The sequence below is a fragment of the Podarcis melisellensis genome (genome assembly GCF_964234715.1).
Source record: "Podarcis melisellensis genome assembly, chromosome: 6".
NCBI classification, from domain to species: Eukaryota; Metazoa; Chordata; class Lepidosauria; order Squamata; family Lacertidae; genus Podarcis; species Podarcis melisellensis.
Window position 1 is genome coordinate 15,348,447 of NC_138538.1, and position 20,924 is coordinate 15,369,370.

General features: G+C 46.3%; 1 long non-coding RNA gene across 2 annotated transcripts; it reads left to right on the forward strand.

Moving 5' to 3' along the window:
• Positions 1-6: 6 nt before the first annotated feature.
• On the forward strand, positions 7-19,939 carry LOC309373239. 2 transcript variants are annotated; one of them, XR_014169889.1, is made up of 5 exons: positions 7-150; positions 11,861-11,967; positions 15,389-15,530; positions 17,328-17,511; positions 18,903-19,939. It is a non-coding gene; the product is annotated as an uncharacterized lncRNA (long non-coding RNA). The 2 variants fall into 2 exon arrangements; XR_014169890.1 differs by having other exon boundaries at positions 15,389-15,476.
• Positions 19,940-20,924: the final 985 nt, after the last annotated feature.

The following is a 20,924-nucleotide window of genomic DNA, read 5'->3' on the forward strand; positions in this document are numbered from 1 at the left end:
TCTTCCTCCCAAACTTTCCGCAGGGAGCGCTTGCAAATCGCCGGGGGTCTCTGTCGGGGGACGCGGGGAACCAATGAATCTCTCCCCCCCCTACCACCTTTTGGTAGCAATTGCGATGCGCTGCCCTAATTCGCTGCACGATTTCCCCATGCATTTCCAACCGCTTCTTTCGGTTCTTAATAATACTGCATTTTATCGTGTTTTACCATAAAACTCTGCGCGGTGAATTGAAAGAAGCGATTTAAAAATGTAATTAAAAAATCAGTTTTTAGTGCAATAGGTGCATCATCTCCAGTCTTCGACCACAAATCCGCAGAGTAGCTGCTCTAGTCAAGCTATCTCTGGCTGGGAATGGCTTAGTAATTAATTAATTAATTCCCTGCCTTTTTCTGTTTAAAACATACAAATAATTACAATAAAACATCTGTACAATAGTATCCAAAGTATCCAAAATAGTATTCAAAGCTGGTAAGAAGCACTCATAGTCATCAAGGCTGCTTCTAGTGTTTCAGAGGGAGTGCAGTAGAGTAGAATAATTCACTTATCCTTCAAAATGAAGGTCATACATCAGGGTGACCAAAGCTTATTTAGACCCAAAGCTAGGCTGGAACCCAGATTGGAATGGGCCTAGATAATCCATATCCCTCCCAAAAGGCTTGCAGTTGTGCCCCCATGACCCTCGCAACTCCCTTGCTCAAAAAGGGGGTGTTGTTGTTGGGTTAAACCAGCTCCTGCCTGGATTTTTTCAAGTGTGTTTTCAGGAGGTACCTAAAATAGATTGCCTTGTGGGTCATGGAGCGAAGGAGAAAAGGGTATTCCAAACTACAGGAGCAACCAGAAAATACAAGCGACTCCCTTACAGTAATCTGAACATGGAGGTCTATAAATGGCACAGGTGCAAAGCTTATTCACTTGTTCCCATTTGTCTTGTGATGGATGCCATGAGTGGATCAGTGGAAATGGGATCAGTTTACAACAAAACTATTGCTCTTTTCCTTTTCGTTGTTTGAAAAGATTCCCATTACTAAATAAGCAAAATTGTTTGGTGCATTGTTAAAAAATGCAGATATGGGAATTACAAATGCAGATATGGGAATTACAAGAGGGCAGAGGGGGCCTTTGTAAATTTGACTTGAAAGGGATTTCTGTTTCAGTATGCGCAGGTCCCAAGCCAGCAGGGCTGATGTTCGGCATTCTCTCTCATCAAAAAGGGTCCTTTTGATCTCTGATTTTCCACCCTTCCTTAGGCACATTGTTTTGTTGTGTCTATAGTGCTGTAGACTTCCAGGCCATAACCTAAACAAGAGCTTTCCTGTCTGGGAAGCCATGCAAATTTGGAGCGGAAGAGAATTGCAGGGATCGGCCCAAGATGATACAGTGCTGAAGCAGCGTTGTAGGAGCATGGGCTGGATGTGTGCGGACTGGAGACGGAATATTCCAGATAAAATTGCACGGCAGAACAGATGGGTCTTGAGAAGAGCATCTTCAAGGGGGCTTTGCATTCCTTCGCAGACAGCCAGTTCTCAGAAATTTTATGAGCTGGTCGTTTGAATGACGGCTTTATGCATTGTGTAGAAAGAGATGTATAGGGCTGATGGGCTTGGCTCAAGGATCTGGAAGGCGGTGTGACATTTCTAAGGCATGCTGGAGCCTTGTCCCCTCAACAGCACTCACCATCATTTCAGTCCCCAGCATACCTGGGGACCACATGCCAACCAAGTCCCATGGGGCTGACGCCTTGCCTTGCTCTCCCGGGACACCCCACAACTTACGCCCCATGATGGCACTGCTGCTACTGCATCCACAAGCCTCATCTGGCTAGGAGCTGAGCTGAACTCCAGTCCCATAATAGCAAAGCCACACCAAATCCCGGAGATCCAATCATATCTCTCTGCCAACATGTTTAGTTTTGTCCCAGAGTTTCATATTTTATCCTGATCATCAGGTACCAGAGGTGAAGGACATGGGAATGTCACTTACAGTGTGACAATGAAAGAGGACGGGGTAGGATGTCTTCAAAATGCAATAAATGAGTTGACTTTATATTAGGATCCCTATCATTTCCATGGTAATAGTCATATGATATATTTGGTTCTTAAATGTGTCTATTTTCATAAAGGAAATAAGTACAAAATAACTAAATTTGCAATTTTGTAAAAAGTTTAATGGTAAAGGGGCCCCTCCATTAGGTCCAGTCATGGCTGACTCTGGGGTTGCGGCACTCATCTCACCTTATTGGCCGAGGGAGCCGGCATACAGCTTCCGGGTCATGTGGTCAGCATGACTAAGCTTGGTGAAGAAGAGCAGAGCACGGAAACGCCGTTTACCTTCCCACCATGCTTTTGAGCTGCTAGGTTGGCAGGAACAGGGACCGAGCAATAGGAGCTCACCCCGTCGTGGGGATTCGAAAAGCCAACCTTCTGATTGGCAAGCCCTAGGCTCTGCGGTTTAACCCACGACGCCACCGGCGTACAAAGTTTGCAGCAGCCCAATTGCCCAAATGGATCAACCTCCACTGGCTCCACAAGCAGGAATCACAGAATCATAGAACTGCAGTGTTGGAAGGGACCCTGGGGGTCATCTAGTCCAACCCCTTGCCATGCAGGAATACTTTGCCCAATGTGGGGCTCAAACCCACAACCCTCAGATTAAGAATCTCATGCTCTACCGACCGAGCTATCCCAGGAGATTTGATTCATCTGAACACCTCACTCACTCACATCACCTATAATATTCATGTGCACTTTATTTTCTGGCATTTATATTCCAAGGAACAAAAGGTGGCAAGCACGGCTCTCCCCATTTTCATTTTATAACTACCCTGCGAGGTAGGTTAGGATAAGGAGCAGTAACTGGCCCAAGGTCAGCTGGTCTCCTCAGTCCTGGTCTGACACTGTAAGCACTTTGCCACAGCAGCTCTCCATTGTGTGTTACATATTCTGATATACAGTGGTACCTCAGGTTACATACGCTTCAGGTTTCATACGCTTCAGGTTACAGACTCCGCTAACCCAGAAATAGTGCTTCAGGTTAACAATTTTGCTTCAGGATGAGGACAGAAATCGGGCTTTGGCGGCGCGGCGGCAGCAGGAGGCCCCATTAGCTAAAGTGGTGCTTCAGGTTAAGAACAGTTTCAGGTTAAGTACGGACCTCCGGAACGAATTAAGTACTTAACTTGAGGTACCACTGTAACACTGTTTCCAGGTATTCTTTCACAGAGGAAAAATAATCTGTGGTGACACTGGCCTTCTGTTTGCAGGGACAATTTCTGCTGATGGCAACATCTGTTGGGTTTGCCTAAGAAGTGCTATCTAAACCCACCACATTGGAGTCGGTGAGCCTGTTGCTCAGATAATGAGCATGTATGTTGTACAGTTCCCTTTTGTGGTTGGCGAGAGGAGGGCAAGACTCTGCTACGCCTGCTTTGAAACAAAAAATGAGAGCAGGAAAAAACACCTGCATTATGCTACATGTTCATTTTATTTATTGTATTTATAAATGACCCTTCCTTGAACAGAGCAAAGGGCTGTGTGCGACAAAGGATTAAGGAACAAAACAAATACAAAACGAAAGCATTCATTATGTAACCATAATTTAAAAACACAACCCACACATTGCTGCTCAGGGAAACTATTATCACCTCAGAATGAAAGGGTTAGGAAAATAGAAACCGTTTTAGTTGGCATATAAACTCCAACCACAAAGAAGACATGCAACTCTGGGGGGAGATCATTCCAGAGTCAAGGCCCCCAACACAGAGAAGGCCATTTTATGAGTCCCCTCACCACAGATTCTCGTGCGGACTTGAGCAGAGTCCAATCTTAAGGATGGAGTCGGCTGGTGTTGGATGAGGCTGTATTGCAGATACGAAGGATTGCTCTTTTGGGCAGAAGGATGGGAGCCACTGTGGTGTAGTGGTTAAATTGTTGGACTAAGACCTGGGAGAGTTGGGTTCAAATCCCCACTCAGACATGAAACTCACTGGGTGACCTTGGACCAGTCACAGTCTCTCATTTGAACCTACCTCACAGGGTTGTTGTGAGGACAGAATGGGGAAGGGGAGAACCATGTGTGCCCCCTTGAACTACTTGGGGATATAAATGTAATAAATAAATAAATGAAGAAATAAATAAATAACTTAAACAAATAAATACTTCAAGCAATTGTGCTAATTCCTCCAATGCCACAATTTCTGCTTCTGCTTCTTTGTGTATTTTAAGGGCCCAGTACGAGGAAGCCATTTTAAAAGAAGGTATCCTTCCAAACCCTGTAGGTATTATTATACCCAAACTACGTATGTAGGTAATGCAAAAAAGTAAAAACCTATCAGTGACTGTAAAACTCTACCCATTTGAAATGTTTTCACCTCAAAAAAAGCCAGTCCTTACAAACCTTCTTAAAGGTATCTGGTTTAAGTTTGGCAAGAAGTCTTCTGCACGCTTGGAAAAGTGAAATAGCAAGCTGAACTGGTTCTTGTGTAACATCTAGGTAAAGGTAAAGACCCCTGACCATTAGGTCTAGTTGTGGCTGACTCTGGGGTTGTGGCGCTCATCTCGCTTTATTGGCAGAGGAAGCCAGCGTACAGCTTCCGGGTCATGTGGCCAGCATGACTAAGCCTCTTCTGGCGAACCAGAGCAGCACACGGAAACGCTGTTTATCTTCCCGCCAGAGCGGTACCTATTTATCTACTTGCACTTTGACGTGCTTTTGAACTGCTAGGTTGGCAGGAGCAGGGACCGAGCAACAGGAGCTCACCCTGTTACAGGGATTCGAACTGCCAACCTTCTGATCGGCAAGTCCTAGGCTCTGTGGTTTAACCCACAGTGCCACCCGCGACCCTCTTGTGTAACATCTATAGACCCCTTAACTTGGAATCATTATCCCTGGACACCGGCGAGAAAGCCATACCGATATGAAGCACAGCATGCGGCTTTTAACTACTAAATGCTACAGCTCAGCCCATTCATATTTAATCTCTGTTCAGCTTTTATGCTGCTCCTTTGCGTTCAGAGTCTCTCCACGGACGTTGTAAAGTATTTACCAGGCTTAGTGCTACAGGTCCCAGAGGGAAACATGGAATTCAAATTACAGACCTGAAGGTGAATGTACTAGCTGCTGAATATTCATGAAGGCAAACATGATCCTCTGGTTCCCAGGGCGATTATCTTCAGTGAAAATATGTTACTCCAGCTCTTCCGAAAGGTTTGGAAACTGAGGGCATATTTTCAGGACGCTCTGTATAGCTGCAAGGTACGTACTGGGCTCCTTGAACACAATGTCCACCCTTAAATAGATGGATGATAAACCAGTAGGTGCTGCTGACCAGGCTCAAATGTTTGCAGCTTAAGGGCTGGTGCACTTCGCCATTAGGTTATTTATTTGAGCAGTGCGGAGAAGTTTGATTCGTGCAGAATTACTCACTGAAATTGACAACTGCACCAGAGAGCAGATGCGGCCTCTTCTCTGTTGCATATTCAGAAAAGGAACTGTGCTAAAGTATGAATTTCCCAGACATAGCCAGAACACAGCAGTTGGAAACAGTGTCCTGATCAGAAATCGCAACCGGTTTTCCTGGTGACAACCATTGTTGGAAGTACAGTGGTACCTCAGATCAAGTACTTAATTTGTTCCGGAGGCCCGTTCTTAACCTGAAACTGTTCTTAACCTGAAGCACCACTTTAGCTAATGGGGCCTCCTGCTGCCGCCGTGCCGCCGGAGCACGATTTCTGTTCTCATCCTGAAGCAAAGTTCTTAACCCGAGGTACTATTTCTGGGTTAGCGGAGTCTGTAACCTGAAGCGTTTGTAACCCGAAGTGTATGTAACCCAAGGTGCCACTGTATAGAGTTTGGCAAATTTCCTTAAAAAGAGCTCAAAAACAACTTCTTTTTAAAAAGATTTTGCAACATTTGTGTCTGGATTTTCACTTTTTGAAATATGGCAGCCCCAGTGAACAGGCACAAATCATTTCAATGGGAGGCTCCCCACCCTCAAAAAAACACCAGCTCCAAGGAAATGCACCATTAGTGTTATTCTTCCTCAAGATGTATCACCTTCTCTTCCAGATTGAGCTTGGAGGAAATAGGTCTATCTCATTTCAGCCCTAGCCATCAATGCACAGTACTGAAATGCTGTAATGGTGATGTCACCAACACACCTTCCATATTTGCAGAGCTACAATGTGTTTTAACCATCCATCCTTTTCCCCTAACAACTCTGGGAATTGTAGTTCCGTGAAGGAAACAGGAGTCCCCCGACAATTCTCAGCACCCCACAGTTCTTGGGATTCTTTTGGGGAAGCCACGACTGTTTAAAGTGGTATGATTCTGCTTTAAATATATAGTGCAGATGAATCTTAACTCTTTTAGGCACATTGAATAGGTGAGAGCCACCTAGTGACAAGAGGTTGCATGACTTCCACTAATACAGGATGGAAGGATCTTAGAATTTTTATTTTATTTCTTCTGTCCATCCATCCATTATTTGTGATTTTTGATTATTTGCTTTCTTGCTACCAGCCGCTGGGAGTAAATACATTATTGTAATTCAAAGCATCTGTTGCCAAATACAAAACATCTCCTGGAGACTCACACCATATTATGTTTATTATATTTATTTATATCAGGCTTCCTCGGACTTGGCCCTCCAGATGTTTTTGGCCTACAACTCCCATGATCCCTAGCTAGCAGGATCAGTGGGTCAGGGATGATGGGAATTGTAGTCTCAAAACATCTGGAGGGCTGAGTCTGAGGAAGCCTGATATATATTCTGCCTCCTCCCCCCCCAACAGAGACTCAAGGTGGCTTAGAGCTAAATCAGAAACAGCTAAAAACAGAGAAAAAGCAATACTTAAAAACACACAATTAAACAGAATATATATCTCAATAGGTACAGCAGAGACTCTTAATCTCAGGGTTGTGGGTTTGAGTTCTACATTGGGTAAAAGATTCTTGCATTGCAGAAGGTTAAAGACCCATGTGGTCGCATCAAACTCTACAATTCCTGTATGTGTGTGTGATCTCTAATTAAAACATAGAGATCATTACAATAAAAACACAACAGCAGCAGCCCTTTCCTTAAAAACAATCCGTTCCCCCAAGCCTGTTGGAACAAGAAATACACACAATTAAAAAATGAAGTTTAATAGTACTTGCCCTCCCAAGAACATAGAGCTGACCAGTTAAGCCAAACCAGCTTCCGATTGTGCAAATAGTGTCTTCTTCCTCTCCTCTCCCTTCACGTCTCCTTCACTGCCTCCAAATCTGGAGAACCTCCCAACACATATTAATAATATAAATAACATATAAATTGATGATGATGGTGATGATGATGATGTAATAAGATGTCCCTACTTTCGCCAGGCAGGTGGCACTGTGGGTTAAACCACAGAGCCTAGGGCTTGCCAATCAGAAGGTCAGCGGTTCGAATCCTCGCGACAGGATGAGCTCCCATTGCTCGGTCCCTGCTCCTGCCCACCTAGCAGTTTGAAAGCACATCAAAGTGCAAGTAGATAAATAGGTACCGCTCCGGCAGGAAGGTAAACGACGTTTCCCTGCGCTGCTCTGGTTCGCCAGAAGTGACTTAGTCATGCTGGCCACATGACCTGGAAGCTGTACGCCGGCTCCCTCAGCCAGTAATGCGAGATGAGTGCCACAAGCCCAGAGTCTTCCCGACTGGACCTAATGGTCAGGGGTCCCCAGTGGCGTAGCGTGGGTTGTCAGCACCCGGGGCAAGGCAAGTAATTTGCGCCCCCTAACTGAGAGAGAGTGAGTGAGCCAGGTAGGGGCAGAGAGCTGCGAGTGCGCCCCCCCATATGTTGCGCCCGGTGCGGCCGGCCCCCCCTGCACCCCCCACGCTACGGCACTGGGGGTCCCTTTACCTTACTTTTATCAAGGAAATGTTGGAAGGGTTTGCTGATGTGGCACTCCATGGATCAGTTGCTCAGCTGGTCCATTAAGCTTGCCCCTTAATACTCCCTCCAAATACAGCTTGTGAGCCCCCCTAGGTGAATGCAACCCACCAGCAATCTAGGGCGGCCTGCCAGGGACCTCTTTGCTGCCTGACTATAACTGTAAAAATGGAACAAGCAGGCCACACTCCATAGTTGGCAAGTTGTTTTCTGCTTCACGGGTCACAGGTTTTGCAGGCTTGCTCCAAGCCCTGTGATGACTGGCTTCTATTTGCCCCATATTAATTCAATCTGGAATGAAAGGGCGACATCTTGCCTTCCATTGCTGCTTTGCTCTGCAGCTGGAGCCTGGCGCTCAGAAGCAAACTCTCCACTTGCTGGCACGGCAGTAAGACATCTGGGGACCGATTACTGCAAAACAAACACTTTCTTATGCTCAGGCCTCTTCCAGTCTCTGTAGTGAGATCTTTGTTGAAGCAGCAGTAAACAAGCTCTCGCTACAGAGAGAATTCAGATTAGCTGGTGTAGGCGGCTGATCAGGAATTCTATTTAGCCAATTATTCTACATTTGTAGAAAGCTCAAAACATGCTTGCTTATTTTTCTCCTCCAAGTACAGCGGACGCTCGGGTTGCAAATGTGATCCGTGCGGGATGCACATTCGCAACCTGCGGCATTCGCAACCCGCAGTGGCGTGTCTGCACACACACGGGTTGCGATTCGGCGCTTCTGCATATGCGTGACCACCGAAACCCAGAAGTACTTCCAGGTTTTGGCGGTCCACAATCTGAAAAAATACAACCTGAAATGTTTATAACCTGAAGTATGGCTGTATTTACGTAGGAGATCCAGTGACTTTGGAGCATCTGACTTAAAGCCACGCCGGAAGAAAAGGCATTACTCATTGGCGCTGTCTCTCCTTTGTTATAATAATAATAATAATAATAATAATAATAATTTTTTATTTATATCTCGCCCTCCCCAGCCGAAGCCGGGCTCAGAGAGGCTAACAACAGTAAAATAACACAGCATTCTAGAATCACTTCATTCTAAAATCAGTTCAAATCAAATTGATGGCAACCATTGGGCTAGAGTTCTGTGAAGAATTACCAAAGGAGGGGGTCAGGCTCTGTGCCTTGGCCAAAGGCCTGGTTTTGCGAGGGTGAGTATTTCGGTGGATCAGTGGCTTGCAGCTTGGCCCAATATTTTATGTTATGGGCACGGTGGGGTGGGGGAGGGTTTCTTCCACTGAGTGCCTTTTGCTTCGGAATGATTAGATGGCAGGAATGATCCGTGCAGACTTCTGAGTGGCCAGAAGAGGCCAGCAAGAGCTGCTTCAAACATTACAAAATGGCCACTCGTACAAGGGTGTAGGAAGGGGGTGTGCGGGGAGTGCGGTCCGCCCTGGGTGTCATCCTTGAGGGGGCTGACAAAATGCCACTTTGCAGGGGGCGGCGCTTACTGTTGGGTCTGGCCTGCAGCGTGTCTCTCCTGGGAGTGACACGGTGGCTGGGGCCCCCGCGTTGCCTGAAATGGCAGCGTGCGGCTTGCGCCCACCAGGTGGACTCCTTGGGCAGCTTGTGCCCCCATGCGCAGATCGCCATGGCACCGTGCATGGAATGCTGTGGTGCCCCCCTGGGTGGAGCGCCACGGCACCCCAGTTTGTAGATCGCTGCTGTGGCCCTGTGTGCGGATCACCCCGCACCCACCGCTACAGGTGCCAAAGCAGCTAGCTATGCCCCTGCACCCGAAAACCATGCGTTGCAACAATCCCATATGACATTTGGACTCTTGGGCTATGGAGGCTGGTTCTTTAGGGCGAATGGGGTGCTTGCTTCCCAACCAACTTTAGTCTGCCCTTCACCACCCTCCAATTGCCTGCTTTCTTACTCCAGGGGGGTGGCACCATCTATCACATACTCTCCAACATGCTGCAGAGGGAAAACCTGGGCTCTTGCTGGAACCAGGTGACTCGCGCAAGAGTACCCTCCCCCAAAACAGATGTCTTTGGTGGCTGCTCTCTCACGGGAGCCAAAGCAGGACACCCCAGGATGCATTCAGAAGCTGGGATGGCTTCTGTAATCATGGGGTGCCCACAGTTGAAGGGGTACATGACCAACTCCCACACTTTAGTTCCAGAGTTGCTTTTGCCGAACTCATTTGGAAGAAGATGGAGAGAAAAGTAGGATTGGTTGACTCTGCGTGCCCTTGGCTCTGACTCTGTCTACTGTTGGCTTTCTGCCCTATTAGTCTCAAAGAGCCACAGCCATGAGTTTTTTTTTGTTTGTGTTTTCACTTGCTGAAAGATTTAAGGGCTTAGCCACACTGACCTTTTGCCCTGCTCCTTGCATGCACTGCTCACGCTTAAAACCTCTGTGTCCTAGCATTTTGTTTTTTGATTTTGCCCTGGAGTTTTCCCTGTGAAAACCCTGTTTAGTGCTCAGTTGCAGCAAACAACCATTTGGGTTTTTCATGGATTGAGCTTTTGAGCTTTTAAGCACGGACCATCTCTGGAAACAGCAGGGGAAAGCTAAGTGCAGATAAGCCCCAACGCAAATTCTTACTTCTCAGATTCCATCTGCACTACACATTCAAAACAGAATCTTACCACTTGAAACAGCCATGGCTTCCTCCCCAAGAATCCTGGGAACTGTAGTTTATCACAGAGCTCCAGTTCTCAGAATGGCTTAACAGCTGACCCGCCTATCTAGGGAACTCTGAGAACATAGCTCTGTGACTTTCTCTGGATACAATCACACACCAGGTTTAAGAAAACAAGAAAGCTAATCTTTATTATTGGAAATCCATGTTGGTAGGAAAGTTCCCCAGATCTATCAAGCTATAATGGAGATGCAATGATCTATGCTTGCCCTCATGACTGCTCCCATGGGGGAAACACAAAGAAGGAAGAAGGAAAGGAAATATGGCATGAGGTCAGTATCAGCCTAGTGTTGAAGGAAGATCAACAGAGGTCAGGGCAAGATGGGCAGTCTAGGAAACTTGGAGGTTCCTCTCTTTTATTAAATGCAACCTGAGCCCAAAAAGCATGAGGGAAGGGTAACTGTGCCTGAGCCCCCAAGAGAAATAAGGTATTTGCACCTGTCCTTTGTTTACAACAGCTGTGAGGGTGGGTATCAGTTCTGCCATTCAATAAAATGTGGACATGGTCAGGTTGAGCCAGCGCAAACAGGAACTGAGCAAGAAGAGTGAATAGTCTCACCAGGGCCCTTGGGGCAGTTGTTGGGAAAGCCCGATGGAGATAGTCTTAAAATCATAATGATTTCAGGCTGCCACAGAGTGGGCTTATTTGGGCTGTGATCAGATGAGGGGACGATGGACCACCTTTCTAATTTGCCTTTTTGCAATGAAACTATTGAGCTATTTGGCTCTTAGAGGGGGAACTACTAGAGATACTTGTGTGTTGCAAAAGATACTTTAGTGGCTTTAGGGATGTGGGTGACACTGTGGTCTAAACCACTGAGCCTCTTGGGCTTGCCGATCGGAAGGTTGGCGGTTCAAATCCCCATGACGGTGTGAGCTCCCATTTCTCTGTCCCAGCTTCTGCTAACCTAGCAGTTCGAAAGCATGCCAGTGCAAGTAGATAAATAGGTACCACTGTGGCGGGAAGGTAAACAGCATTTCCATGCGCTCTGGCTTCTGTCATGATGTTCCGTTGTGCCAGAAGCTGTTTAGTCATGCTGGCCACATGACCTGGAAAGCTGTCTGCGGACAAACAGTGGCTCCCTTGGCCTAAAAGTGAGATGAGCGTCGCAACCCCACAGTCGCCTTTGACTGGACTTAACCATCCAGGGGTCCATTACATTTTCTACCTTACTTAGTAGCTTCAAAAGGGTAGGATTTAAATCAGTAAAATGGCATGGGAAGGAAAACGTCAAGCCCGTTTCCTGAGCAGCAGTACAGTCCTAATTCTTATATCCTCCCCCTCCCATTGCAGCTGCCGGAAACATGGGAAAATAACCTATTAATGGATTTCTGCAGCAACTTTGGCTCAAACTCAGCCTGAAATACCAATCAGAATCTGATTACAAACAGGTTCCTAAGGTAAGGCTAAAACCCTCCCAAAGTCTTGAAACGAATGAGCCCGCTAATTAACAATCTACGTCTTTGCCTCCTACACAGTAGGAGAAACCTCCCCACCTTTCAATCAAAGAACTAACACTTCGGAAAAACGAAGGAGACTAATTTAAGGAATAACTTGTATTTACTTCAAACTCCCCAGGCGACATATGATTCAAGTGGCAATTGTGCAAGTAAGAAACGTATGGTGCCATCTTGTATGTCAGAGTAGTATAATTTGGAATAATTCAATAGGAAATATTAAATGCCAGGGAGGGGGGGGAGAGAAGACAGCACTCAATAGGTTTAATTCTTCCTCTTGGTATGGTGACCCAATGAACATAGAAACCTGGGAAGCTGCTTTAGCTGTTGGTCCATCTAATTCAGTACTGTCAGCACTGACTGGTAGCTACTCTCTAGGATTTCAGGCCGGGAGTCTCTCCCAGCCCTATCAGGAGATGCCAGGGATCCGCACCAGCATTATTATTATTATTATTATTATTATTATTATTATTATTATTTGTATACTGCCCTTCAATCACAAATCTCAAGGCAGTTCACAACAGAAAAATACAATAATAACAATAATTGCATGACAAGCTGCCCCTGCTGAAATTGCCTCTTCTAAACAACTGTCTTGCCAAACACAAGGTGGCTCTTTTAAAATGAGATTCAGAAGTAATACGAAACACAAGTGAGTAAGAAGATTAAAGGTTTTATTCTAAACAGCAAGGAATATATACATACCAAGCAAGCATTTCAATCTGCCACTTGGAAGCCCTCAAGAAGCAGCAAAGTGACTCTCCCAGGTAGCCTCAGTTTGCACGGCCCCGCGGCCGATCAATTCCGTGCACGAGCTTCTCAAAAAAAAAACCGTTCACACAACCATCCAATTTATAGTTAGCTAGCCTGTGTTGCTTGCCTGACTGGCTACATGCAGATCATTCATTACTGGCTAAGTGCAGATTATTCATTAGGCACCCCCTCCCAATGCCTCACTTTCTCAAAACAATGTCCAGCATCAAAGAAGGTACCTAGCACTATCACTTCCTCCCAACTGATTAGGACACTAAAGGCTGTTCTTCATGCCATCAAATAACTTAAGAAGAGACAAGAAGGCCAGGGGTGTGGGGGACAGCGGCAGGAAGGGGTACCATGTCAGACCACTAACTCCTCATAGTACAATTTATCTTCCGGATAGATTGCCCATTTGACAACTAACAAAGGTGCAGGAGCCCTGACCTCATTTTCACCTGGCTGTTCCACCTCTTGAAGAGTACCACTGACATATTATGGTGGAGGATAGGATAGGATTAATGGGGCCAGAGATTAGCAGAACTGAACTAATAAAGGGCACATCCATACTGTCATTTAATGTGGATATATACCCACCTCCTGGCAAATAGAAGGGGAAGAAATGGAGGCAGTGAGAGATTTTACTTTCTTGGGCTCCATGATCACTGCAGATGGTGACAACAGTCACGAAATTAAGACGCCTGCTTCTTGGGAGAAAAGTGATGACAAACCTAGACAGCATCTTAAAAAGCAGAGACATCACCTTGCCGACAAAGGTCTGTATAGTTAAAGCTATGATTTTCCTAGTATGGAAGTGAGAGCTGGAGCATAAAGAAGGCTGATCGCTGAAGAATTGATGCTTTTGAATTATGGTGCTGGAGGAGACTCTCGAGACTGCAAGAAGAACAAACTGATCCATTCTTAAGGAAATCAGCCCTGAGTGCTCACTGGAAGGACAGATCCTGAAGCTGAGGCTCCAATACTTTGGCCACCTCATGAGAAGAGAAGACTCCCTGGAAAAGACCCTGATGTTGGGAAAGATTGAGGGCACAAGGAGAAGGGGACAGCAGAGGACGAGATGGTTGGACAGTGTTCTTGAAGCTACTAACATGAGTTTGACCAAACTGCTGGAAGCAGTGGAGGACAGGAGTGCCTGGCGTGCTCTTGTCCAGGGGGTCACAAAGAGTCGGACATGACTAAATGACTAAACTTCAACAACAACCCACAGTAATTATCCATTGCCTGTATGACATTGACCTCTAAATCGTTGCCTTCCCACACTTCTCCCTCAGTCGGTCTAGATTTTCTTGGACAAGGGATATGCCAAAAAACAGGAGAGTATGAGCAGGGGTGTCGTGTCAAGTTTGACTGTCTGAGGGGAGAACAGGAAGGTGCCACCCCACCACAGCCTCCCTTATCTGGGTCGTGCAGCAGCACCCTCAAAGCAGCATTGGCAACAGGAGGGTCCAGTGAGATCTCACAAGATTCTGCAGGGCCCTTCCTCTTGGCATTCCACCACCTGAGGCAGCTGCCTCAGCCTGCCCCATGGACTGGCCAGGCCTGGGTAGGAGAGAATGTGGATTGTGGGAGGGGAATGTGTGGGAAAGCTATGATTTGGAGGACAATGAAATATGGATCACTGATAATTAACTGTAAGAGAGATTTTTTTTAGCTAATGTGGGCAATGGGGGAACAAAGAGAATATTATTCTTCAAATTTAATCCTCTTGCATCCAGCTGAGCCGGGAGAGATGATGGGAAAGGGTGGATAGTCTGGTTAAAATATACACAGGAAAGGGGAAAATAGAAAACCTGTCCCAGCAGTGCTACCCAGCATATGTTCAGCTGGCTTTTTGACTGAGGAAAGCTGATGAAAAATTGATAGGGTACTTCTGGGCCCCTTGGAAGGTTGCCTGATGGAAATGCAAATGACCGCAATGCCTATAAATCTGCAGGTGTTGCTGGCTGCAGAGCCTGTTTAGAAGAGCAAGTTCTGAGCTACCTTGGCTTCATACAACACAACACCCCTTCCTGATGATGTGATCCCCCCCCCCCCGTTGCACTGAGAGCTGATCGCACAGCATAGATTTCAAAGAGACCCAACAGCCTGCTTCAAGGGCTCCCGCCAAGCGAAACACGGCTGGTGAGTATCAAATGGATGGCCTTGGCTGTGGGACAGCATCCCCAGAGAGGCTCACCTGGCCCCTTCTTCTCCTTACATTAAATAAAAATAAATCAAGAAATACAAACATTGAAATATGATCAATGCAAGATAAAACATAAAAGCAATATCTAAATAGCAGCAATAACAAATGAAAGGTACTTTTTGAGGGTTAGGGTTCAGTATGCCTGCAAAACAGTGATAATATTGAGGCATCCTGTGTTTGCACCTTTAGGATTTTGTCCCAGTTTTCTTTGGGGAGGGGGGGAATAAGAAAAAAACCCTACTGTGGAATATTTTCACAAATTTAGTCAAGGTGAGTGAGATGTTTTAGAAAGTGATGTTTCGCAATAATGCTGTTACGGCCATCTGTTGCTGCAGCAGAGATCTTTGATCCATAATTCAAAAGCAGCGATTTATTCATTATTTAATCCATCTCTATCTTCAACAGAGCACAGGGCAGCAGACCCACAGGGTTCCCAGTTAGTGATGCCAGAGACATCTGATGAAAACAAGCAACGGGAGCTGAAATTCCCAAGGTTTGCTTATTTGTCTTGTGTCTGGAATGGAAATCAATGCTATGAATCTGTCAGGTCTTTGCTGCCGCCGCAAATGATGAACTAATTATTACACCACCCCCACCTGCATTTCATTTCATTTCATTTGCTTTGAAATGAATGGGGTACAATAACGTAATGACACTGTAACATACGTAACAGCAGACAGGAAGATGAGTAACACAGTTTATGGCAGAAGACAAACTGCAGTAGAATGGAAATAGTGGCACATGTGGTGAACAGTGGCGTAGCGTGGGGGGTGCAGGGGTGGCCGGCCGCACCGGGCGCAACAACTGGGGGTTAGGGGCGCAAATCCACGGGTTAGGGGGCACAAATCCACGGGTTAGGGGGCGCAAATCCACGGGTTAGGGGGCACAAATTACTTGCCTTGCCCCGGGTGCTGACAACCCACGCTACGCCACTGGTGGAGAATACGGGAAGAAATGGAAAACAGTGCTTTCTAACATCCCTGAGGCTACAGTCCTACAACTGGAATTTGGGGAGTAAGCCCCACTAGTTCCCCATCCCTGATGTAATGTTTATGGCAGATCCATTCCGTATTCCAAACCGGGATTTTTGAATGCTCTGGGCTAACCAGAGACTAATCTACTCCAGGATTTTGCAGCAAGGGGAATTCTGGAAGGAAGGGGAATTCTGCAAGAAAAGAACTCTAAAATAAAAAAAGTCTACTACGCAAAGTCTGGGTCCAGATTCTTATTTCTAAGAGTCCCTGGCTTCTGAACGCAACAGTCTCCAGCTCCCATCGGCTCCAGTAAATGGTCAGGGATATGTTTTAGGGGATTGTGGTTTATGCCCAAATGCACCAAAGTGATGAAAGCTTTAACACTTCATTAATGTGCCCTCTCCGAGTTTCATCCTTCAGCTTTGATCAGTAATAGCCCAGTGCCAGTGGCCAGTAATTAGCTAGCACCAACACCTCCCTCGATAGAAAATAAATGTCCTATTAAGTGCAAGCTTTGGTTCTGCCTAAATGTGAGTGAAGCCAGGGTCGACAGATTTAATTCACACCTATATCTGCAGTTCTTACTAGAGTGAAGGTTAATTGAAATGGGCCTCTTCAAATTATTTAATGCCTACATGAAGTCTCATCGTCTCTCCCACTTTCCAAAGGTGAAGCAAGTGTGCTGTTCACTTGGCAGCCAGAGGGTGGCAGTGCAGACTCTTGGATAGTCCCTAGCCAGGTTTGCCAGCAGGAGAATTACCTGGTAGCATCTTTGCTCAGTTCTTAACACTGGGATTGGAGAAGGCAATCTATTCTGTGCTGTGTTAATGCACTATGGGATGTCCACGGGGTGCATGCAAACATGGAAGTGCTGCCTGAGTAACAGGGAGCCTATTATTCTGGTTACCCTTCCAACTTCTCCAGGGCTGCAATCTTGCTAGGTGGGGTCAGGGTTAGGGGAGGCGTGCTCCATTTCATTTCTTATGGGGAAAGGGAATGTGCCCCTCCCTTCCCCTTCACTGCCCCCCCCAGCCCCTTGCCGCCACTCTTACTGGTATTGCACGACGGTGCCGGTGTAACAGTGGCAGTGGCGCCGGCTTCCATTGAGTGCCAGTGCATGTAGGAGCCAGGTCCCGTGACCGGTAGGACTTTGCAGGACTGGGGCCTTCCTAAGTTTGTTCTGAATAGGCAAGGCGTGGCCGCACAGGTGAGGCCGGTTGGTAACTCTTGGTGGCAAGAGCCGGGAAGGGATATAAGGTCAGCATTTCCCTTTGGCTCTTTGCCACAGCAACACGCTTCCTGCCTTGCTGCGTTTGGCTCCTTGACCCTTGGACCTTTGACTTCGTGACTCCTTGCTTCCTGACCCTCAGACCCTTGGCTTCTTGACTCCCAGCTCTCTGACCCTTGGACTCTTGGCTTCCTGACTTCTGGACTCCTGTTCCTACTCCCACCCCATCATCTTGTCCCCGGTCCCGACGTCCCCAGCCGGGACTTTGATCGCCCATGAACCGGACCGTGACACTGAGATCTTGCCAGAAACCATTGCCTCTGCTGGTGAGGCTTCTCCACTGGAAGTCGAGTGGGGTTGTTGAGGCGAGGCAGGTGCCTGCTCTTGGACTTCCACTGCTCGAGGCAAGCTCCTCACCTTGCCTCATCAGTGGGCTGGGACTGGTTAGGGGGTTTCCGTGGGTTGTAGTTGACAATCATTCCCTCCAACATTTCTCCGATGAAAATAAAGGTAAAGCGACCCCTGACAGTTAAGTCCAGTCGCAGACGACTCTGGGGTTGAGCTCCTCATCTCACTTTACTAGCTGAGGGAGCCGACGTTTGTCCGCAGACAGTTTTCTGGGTCATGTGGCCAACATGACTGAGCCGCTTCTGGCAAAACCAGAGCAGCGCACAGAAATGCCATTTACCTTCCAGCCGGAGTGGTACCTACTGTATTTTTCGCTCCATAAGACGCACTTTTTCCTGCCTAAAAAGTAAGGGGAAATGTGTGTGTGTCTTATGGAGCGAATGCAGGTGGGAGGCTCTGCTCAGTGCTTTCTTTAAAGAGCCACGCGGGGCGTGTGTGCGGCTCTTGCTGGCTTTTCCCTGAGGAGGGAGAAGGGACTGATGTGGTATTTATCTACTTGCATTTTTGACGTGCTTTCGAACTGCTAAGTTGGCAGAGGCTGGGACAGAGCAACGGGAGCTCACCCTGTCGCGGGGGTTCAAACCGCCAACCTTCTGATCGGCAAGCCCAAGAGGCTCAGTGGTTTAGACCACAGCGCCACCCGCATCCCTCCGATGAAAATAGGGATGTCCTATTCCACCACCACCATCATTTTACTATTTATACCCCACCCATCTGACTGGGTTTCCCCAGTCACTCTGGGTGGCTTCCAACATATTTAAAAGCATAATAGAACATGAAACATTAAAAAAAATCCCTATCCAGGGCTGCCTCCAGATATCTTCTAAAGGTTGTATTTCCTTATCTCCTTGGCTGGGGGGGGCGGGGCGGGTTTACCTCCAACATTTCTCTAATTAAAATAGGGACATCCTAAGGGAACGTCTTATTCACAATACAATAAAAGCCATATACAAATAATTTCCTATATGAAATCCCCTAAACAATTGCATACATAAAACAAATTGAAAACCATTACATATATAAAAGTAGTTAAAGTGATGGCACACCCTAAAACAGTTTCAAATCCTGTACAGATACTGAGAGGGTTTAAATGCTGATGTCACCTCTTAATAGGAGTTGAAGGGTACATATTTGATCCACATCTGCAGCAGTTATGTGGGCTTGCTGGTTTGCTATGGAAACCAATTCAAGGTAATAGTGGTTTAACCTTTAAAGCCTTGGATGGCCTGGGACTTTCATGCCTTAAGAGCTGCATATGCTTCCCTGAATGATTCAGCAGGTTGTACTGTCTGTTCCATTTCGGTGGCAGGTTTAGACGTCAGCAATCAGGAGCTGAGCATTCTGAGTGATTGTCCCTAAATACAGCTTTCTCTCTGAAGAGGTTAGGAGAGATGCAACTTCATTATCTTGCTGGAGGAGAGGTTGCAAGCCCTGCCTTTTCTGTTCTGGACTTTGATGAAGAAATCAGTTTTTGTGTGTGGCTGCTTTCATCTGTAGTGGCATGTTGTTGATGCTGCTTTTTTTGTCCTCCTAAATGTATTTTTCTTTTATTTGACGCAAGTTGCTTTGAACTGCTGGAACAGCAGCCTAGGAGAAGTTAACTAAATAAATGTACAAAACAGGAACATACAAACAACAGGATACAAATATGATGTTTAATGGAAATGGATTCTATTGAGAGATGCAGAACTGTTCGGGTTGGTCTTGTTGGCTGGCAGCCGTCTGTCTCAGGAGACAATGACAGAATGCACCTTTGGGGGTGAAATCAAACCATTGGAGAGTTACAGACCAATATGGGAGAGAGATGTTTTGTTGCAGCTGGGGCAGATGAAGGTGTTTGGTTGCGCTGATCCAGGTTTGCCATGGCGTTTCTTCTTTCTGTGCTCCTCCCAGTTGCCCTTCCTCCTCCAGGGTACTGCCTGTTCTCATTAATGTGGTGGTGTCTGAGTTTCTGTCCATTAGGCAAGAATGAGATTCAAAATGGAGTAAGGGGAAGCCAGCACTGACTTGGGCAGCAGAGGGCTAATCCACACTTACCTTTATTCTGCCCTTTCCAGGCACTGCCTGAGATTGAAAGCTCCATGTCTGAGTACCTTTGTTTGTTTTCGTTTTTGCTTCTGAGCTTTCCCAGTGAAAACCTGCTCTTTAAAGCTCAATCGGAACAAATGTCAATCTGCTGCAAAACCGAATTGATGGAACTCGCCTTCTGACACCACCTCCAGCTGTGAAGGAGCTGCTTTTTCATCACTGTATTTTCAGAAGTCATTTTGGGCACCAGAAAAAACACCCCATGTGGTGCACAGATGAGTTTAAACTGTGCAATTAAATGGAAAGGGCTGATCACCCAGGTCTCTACAGAGAACCCCCTCCCTGACTTGTCCATGTGCTGCATCAGTCACACACCTGGACATCTGCGGGTGCATGATGGACAAATGGATCCTTTGTGGATGAGGACAGCATCTGAAAGGCTTTGCAAACAAGCCACAGATTGGGCATAGGAAAAACAGCAGGCATTTGAAAGCTGAAAAAGAGAAGAAGAAGCAAATATGTGAAGTGGTTTCCATGGTACATAATGTACTGTGGATGGGCTAATTGCTCACTTTCACCCAGGAATTGCTCTCTGGGCAATTTATAATTTTCTGGCTAGTTTTAAAATGGCAATAGCTCTCATGTTAAGACTCCACATGTGGCATGCCTCCTGCTTTTAATGGAGATGTTCTGCATAGTCTACCTTTTGTGGAGTGCCAGCCTTGCTAGGGACTAGAGTTGATAAGGGCCTGAGGCTTTTGGGATCCAATTTAGGTATACCAGCCTTCCCTGTTTTGTGTTAGACACAGGCAGCTCATAGGTACAACCTGTTCTCACATTCTGCATGTTCCTGATGGCAGGTTGTGCATAACACAGAGCTAGGGGAGAAGAGATATTTGTCAATTCTGATTTCTCATTTTCTCCAGTCTTCTGTTCTCCACATTTCCACATGGGTTTCCATTTTTTAATTACTAAAAAGTCCTCATGGAAATCTCAGTGCCGATTTCTCTCAATATACAGATCTGAATGTGTTTTTGCCTAATATACATATTTGTGCAATTTCCCCTAATATAATTTCATTTTTTGTATGCTATTTTCAACAATACATGCATTTTTATGCACTCTTAACTCTAGCATATGCATTATTGTGCATAAATAATGGCTGTGTTTTGGTTCACATACTAGTTTGGAAAATGTGAAGTGGCTGCATTCACCTTTAAATGTGAACCAAGTCAAATTTCTCCTGCATCCATGTAGAGTGTGTTAGGGTTCACATGCATGCATTTATATTATGTGTATGCCA